Here is a 6,456-nt window from a genome sequence, read left to right on the forward strand (position 1 = left end):
TGCTGGTCGCTATGAACAACAAATGATAAATTTGAACCATGCATTGATTGAGAAACGACCAGAATGGGCCAGAAGACACGGCAAGGTAATTCTACTCCATGACAATGCACCTGCACACAAAGCAAAACGGGTTCAGGATGCAATCAAAACACTTGGCTGGGAGCTGCTACCCCGCCGTATTCACCAGACTTGGATCCTTCTGACTACCATTTGTTTTCATCGATGGGACACGCATTGGCTGAGCAGCACTTTGATTCCTACGAGGAGGTCGAAAATTGGGTGTCTGGTTGGTTTGCTTTAAAAGACGAACAATTTTTTTGACGTGGTATCCACAAATACTTTGAATAAAATGTTTTTTACTTTCCTATTAATAATTAGTGTTTTATTTTCACCAAAAAACGCTCATTTCATACCGGTACACCTGTAGTTAAAGCTATTGAAGTAGAAGAAATATTGAGTTTAAGTGAAAGAAAGAATATAAAACTCAATAAATACTCAATAAATATTTTTGAGTATCCCATTGGGTTAAAATGATAAAGTGAAAATTTAGAGATTTAATTGTCTCCTAATAATTACAGACGAGTTTAAAAAAATCATACATAGAAAATACTTTTTAATAATAAAATCATTATACTTTTAATGACACCCCTTATATATATAGAAGTCAAATATAAATCTGGATAGATCTTAGGTATTCTCTTTAAAATAAATTTGACCTCCTTATACTCTACGCTTGTAAGTGTATAATTAAATATTGATAAGTTTATTCAATATGCCTTACAAATAAAGATGAGGAAGTCTCGAGTTTTCATTTATATAACTAAAGAGTAAATAATTTTTAAGATGTTTGTGATGGGATGAGATAGACTATTTATATTTTTCAAGAACAACTTTTACTACGAATAAACCAATAAATACATTCCAGTGAGTAAAGAGTATAAGCTTAAACAATGTCGAGCTTATGTTTAGAAACAAATCATATATCAGTAATTTCAATATTATACTTATATATATTATATATATATATATCAATATAATATTATGCTGGTGCTCATATCACTCCGATTAATAAATAATCGGCAAATAAATTGAGTCAGTTATAGAACTAAATTACTACAGAAAACTAATAACAGCATTAAGAAAGAATAGGAAACAGAGAGAAGAAACAGATTACCAGATTCTGAAACTGTTATGGGAACTTTGAACCTCAAATGGTTTGAATATTATATATGTCTACTTAAAAATAATTTAGGAATGATAGAAATCTTCACAGAGCACTGTAAGTTAAATAATCATCTGACAAAACTGGGATATTACTCTTACAGAGTAGCTATTGTAGATAATAATCTGCAGAGAACGTGTTTAGAGTTTTTCTGTCATTGATGCATCAATTAGGCAAAACGGCCGAAACTTCTCATTGGATGTCACAAGAATAATTTAGTTACTATCATATATACAGCAAATAATATCAAGTGGTGCCTTATCACGGAAACTATCTAAATTATAAACTATTATTATGCAACTAAATGCAAGTAATCACGATTTTGTACAGTTCATGAATTTGACAAAAACGTATATGTATAATTTTAAAAGCTTAACAAAATATGTTTCCAATATACTATTATGTGTTTCATCATGTTATAAATTAACAAATATATCAAGATATACAAACTGATAAGGTCATTTTAAATAATTTTTTTTAAATAAATAAACTTTATAAATTAACTGAAAAAATTTAACTTTAATGTACCTTAACCATTGATGTGCTATATTTCTTAAACCATTATTTATTTTTGCTTTGGAAATTCACTTGAATTTAGGAAACAAAGTTTGAAAACATCCGTATTTTTCACATTTCTTAAAAATGTCTTTTTTTTGTTTAGTCGAAGGATTGCGTTGTATGTACTAACTCTTTTTTATACTTTTATGACCAACTTCCTGTAAGCTTTTACTGCCTACTGAGTGCATTTATAATGACTTGCTGCCGTTTTGAATTTACCTTAACTGACATTTTTTATAGTTCCTCTTACATATGCAAACGGAAATTGAGGAGCAGTACAACTTTATTGGCTTATGCTCAACTTCCGTTTATTTCTTGCTTTGTTAGTAAAGAAAAAATAAACCATTTGATAATGTGTTAGTATTTATTATTTAAACTTCCTTTCTCTTAGGTATTTAAATTAAATCTTTTCAGATTTTCACTAATAAATCACGACTTTTATTAATTATTTAAGAGTAGTCTCGTTACATAGTGAAATATAGCAATCAGATAATATTAAAATCAAAAGACCATTACATGTATTGAAATACTGTCAGTCAGTTACTTAGGAAGTTAAATATTAAACTGGTTACCCATTAAAAAGACCAACTAAAGCGCACAAAGAGCATATTCGTACACATCAGACTACAAGCCTAATATGACTTCCTTGCAGTTAGACCAGCCAAAAGTAAGTGATTGCTTTGGATTATTTCTTGTTATCAATAAAATTTCTGTACTAAGATAGCGTTTTCTATCTTTCTTTCTTGACTTTCTTTCTTACTTGGTAACATACTTCAAATATTCAGTTTTAATTTATATGTTTATTTGAGCTAAATTGAGCACAGCCTATTAGTTTGAGAAAATCGAATGGATGTAGATAGTTTGAATTTAGACAATTTCATATATCTTTCATACCTAATGATAAACACAAATCTCTAGGTTGACCTGGTCTAAATTAGACAAAAAACATACCAGTTAGCTACTTCAACTAAGGTGTAGCCTGGTTAGAAGTACGGTATCGGTACTAACGGGCTCCTGCATAATAGGGAGGCACGCTATGAGACTGGGTCTACCCTATAATGACCTTTATCGAGAAAGTGGCTATGAGGATAAGGAAGAAATTGTGCTCCATCTCATGTGTTTGTGCCCATCTCTACTTAGAAGAATACCTATAATCTTCCGGACCTGATACATAGAATTGTTAGATTGGTTCATGTTTGGCTAATGGAGGAGTCGTTGCCTTTCGGCGTTCTTCGTATATTAACTTTTTATTCTATGTACCAATGCTATTGGAACCGTTGTGATACCACAAGAGACTATTATTTGAGCTAATAAACAGTCTGAGAAACATTCAAAAAAGTACTTTCAAAAAAGTATCTTCTGGGGTCTAAAGCTTGAAAGTCACAGAGAAAACGCTTACTTCTTTCTGTTTTCTGACGTTTTCACAACTTTCATATTGAATATTAAAAATAATGCACAGCTCTCACAGTTCTTATACACATATATTTTTTATCCATTACATTTCATTAAAACAAAAAAGTATCCACAATGTAAGTAAGTCTATTTTATAGTATCTGCCCTAATTATTGAGCAAATGGTATTAAGAAATCGCAATAATTAAACTTCTTCTTCTTTTATTTCACCGTCATAAAGTGCCTAAATTAAAATTAAAGCAGTATGAAGAATTTTAAACTTGAATTAAATTTTATTTTAGTTTTTCAAAAAATAGAAAATTTAGAAAATTTGGAATTGGTTTTAAAAATAAAAAGAATTTAAAGCAAATAGATTAACATCCTATTTTCCTTAATTTGTTCAATGTTTTGTTAAACTTAATTTTACTTGATGGGACATCTATCCAATACTTGACATATACTTGCCTTACCCTAATTTAGTTTTATTTGCTGTAATATTGTTAACCTATTTAAATATCAAAGAAAAAAAATCTTATGCGAACACAAAGAATTTTATAAAGTCAGGGATAAAAATGAACAAGAATTCTCTTTACCAAAGCCACTTCATAAAGGCAACAAACTTCATGTTTCTGTTAACAACTTCAGTCAGAATTACGTTGATTGCAAATTTCGGGCTTGGGTCACATGTAAGAAAACAAAAGTCCTTAAAAATTGTAAGCATATATTGATACTTATTTGTAAATTGATAGCCTAATTGAATGCACCCGAGGATATTCTCCTTTTTTTGACTTGCTTTTCTTTAAAAAACAGAAAACGTACTCGTACAAGCAGTTAGGACCCAACTGGGACCGGTGTTAAAGTGTTAAAAAAAGAGTGTTGTAAAATCAAAGTAAAATAACAACCCTGATGGGGCAACATTTCAAAAATTTTGTAATAATGAACATTGAGCTGAAAATGTATAAAAGTAATGTGATGCCAAGTTGCAAGGATTTTTCTTTCTTCAGCAAAATTATAAACAAGGTTGTATGTAGTATGGCTGCGTGCAAAAATGGTGTCATTGTGTTAATATCCTTCCGGCAACAAAAGAAAACACCTGTTCCTACTACACACACAAATGCTCCCATATACTTACACTAAGGTTCGGTGTACGCAGCCTAACATATTTCAAGATACCGAAAATAAAGTTAAAAAATGTTTAGATAGAAATTTCCAATTTAAAACATTGTTTGAGATACTCTGAGCGAAAAGGAAATTACAACAACTAAAGAAAAAACTTTGAAAAATTGGCAAAGTAAAAACAACAACATTTTTACATACTTTTTTTGATACTTTTTTTTTGTATTTTCGGTCAGTTTTATTTTTGAAAAGGAAAAAATGTTTTTAGTAAAAATTGTTGTTGAAAAGTTTGGAGTAAAAAGAAAATCGAACGAAGTCAAAGAAGTGTTGAAGTGTTGAAATTTCAGCCTCGACTCTAGTGCTTTACTTTTGTTCTTAAAGTTGTGAGCATTCTTTTACAAGGAGCTACAGCTAAAGTTTTGTGGTAACGATTTTTTTATCAAAATAAGCAAACTTTTTTATGCATCAATTTCTTTTCAAAAGGAATTAATTGATGAAAAAAATTTGCTTTGGGTTCGAGAAGCCAAAGGAAGTCAAGTCAGAAGATTACTGACATGTAAATGAGCATGAATTAAATTATATATATTTATATGTTAATCAAAAATTAATAAGTACTTTATTTTTAGTTAGAAAATGCAAAAAATCGTATCTAAATAATAGTTGGATAAATTGAAGAGAATATTTCATATGAAAACTTTTTAATTAAAAAATTAAATAAACATAATAAGTGCAATTGATAAATACAACTATGAAGAAGTTAAATTATGAAAACTTTTGCGCTGCAGTCCCTTTCAATTGCATTACTCTTAACTTCTTAGAACTACTGGTATAAGATTAAAAATGGAATACAAAACTATATATTTTATTACTTCGAAATTGCGATTTTCTAGTTAGTTGCCAACGTTGAATATAATCATAGATTTAATCAACACTAATATTATTTGCTAGAAATGTATTCTTAAGTACAAAACAAATATGATGTCAAGTTAGTATATTAGTGATATTTGATATTTTTTCCAAACATAAAGCAAACTAGTTTTAATGGAAACGCAAGAATATTTTGGGAGAGCATTATAATCCACAGACGACGTCCACCCTCAAAATTGCGTGGAACAGATGTGCCAACCTATAAAAATCAAAACAAAATACCCAATGTTTAACATTGGATAAGTTAATTATTTGATATATATCTATATATAAATATATATAGCCATATATTTGGTTATATGAATCCTATTATATCAAATGAACATGTCATTGGAAGATGACATCTCAGGCTAACTTTTTTTAAGACAGCTGTGTAATTCGTCGTGTAAAAAGGTAAATTGATTTTTAAAAGAATTAAACCTCTACGTTCTGGAATACTTTAATACTACAAAATAAGTGAAACTGCTGTAAAACCATCCCGAATAATTTGTGTGGTTTACGGTGAAAATGCTGTGAGCGAACGCTGGTCTAAAGAGTGATTTGTCTAATTCTGTTCCCGAAATTCCGAAGTCAAAGATGCACTTTACGGTGGTCGGTCAGGTACTAAAAAGCCAATTGGTGAAATTAGATCGACACACAAGCTGTCAGAAGATAGAGAAGGCACTAAACATAAACTGCATGATAGTTTAGGATCATTTAAAAAGGGCAGACTATGCAAAGAAGTTTGATGTTTGAGTATCACATGAATTAAATTTAGTAAATTTGATTCACTGAATTAGCATCAGATATTAGATTCAAGATTTAATAAAAAGATTTAAAAAAAAGTTTTTTCGAATACATTGAAAGATTACTCTTTTAGTTAGTCATTTTTTTATATAATATATAAACGCGTGTAACTTTAACTTATATTAAGTTAAATAATGGCATTTTACGTACCATGTGGTTTCAGCAGTCTGTCAGAGTATACACTATTAAGAGTATTAATTATAAAATTACTCATTGAATGGAGAAACATAGATAAGATTATTGTATCACTATATTCTATAATTTGAAACAAAAATAGTTCAATTAAATTTTTTGGAATGTAAGGTAACTCAAGGTAACTCTAATAAAGAAATGAAAATAGTAGAAAATAAATTTGTTCAATAACATCCAAATGCACAAGCAAAAAAATTTATTGAAAATTTTAATAACTCTTACAGCATTCCCTCAATATCGTGATACAAATCGTAATTCCTTTTT

This window comes from Teleopsis dalmanni, chromosome 2 (genome assembly GCF_002237135.1).
Source record: "Teleopsis dalmanni isolate 2A chromosome 2, ASM223713v2, whole genome shotgun sequence".
NCBI classification, from domain to species: Eukaryota; Metazoa; Arthropoda; class Insecta; order Diptera; family Diopsidae; genus Teleopsis; species Teleopsis dalmanni.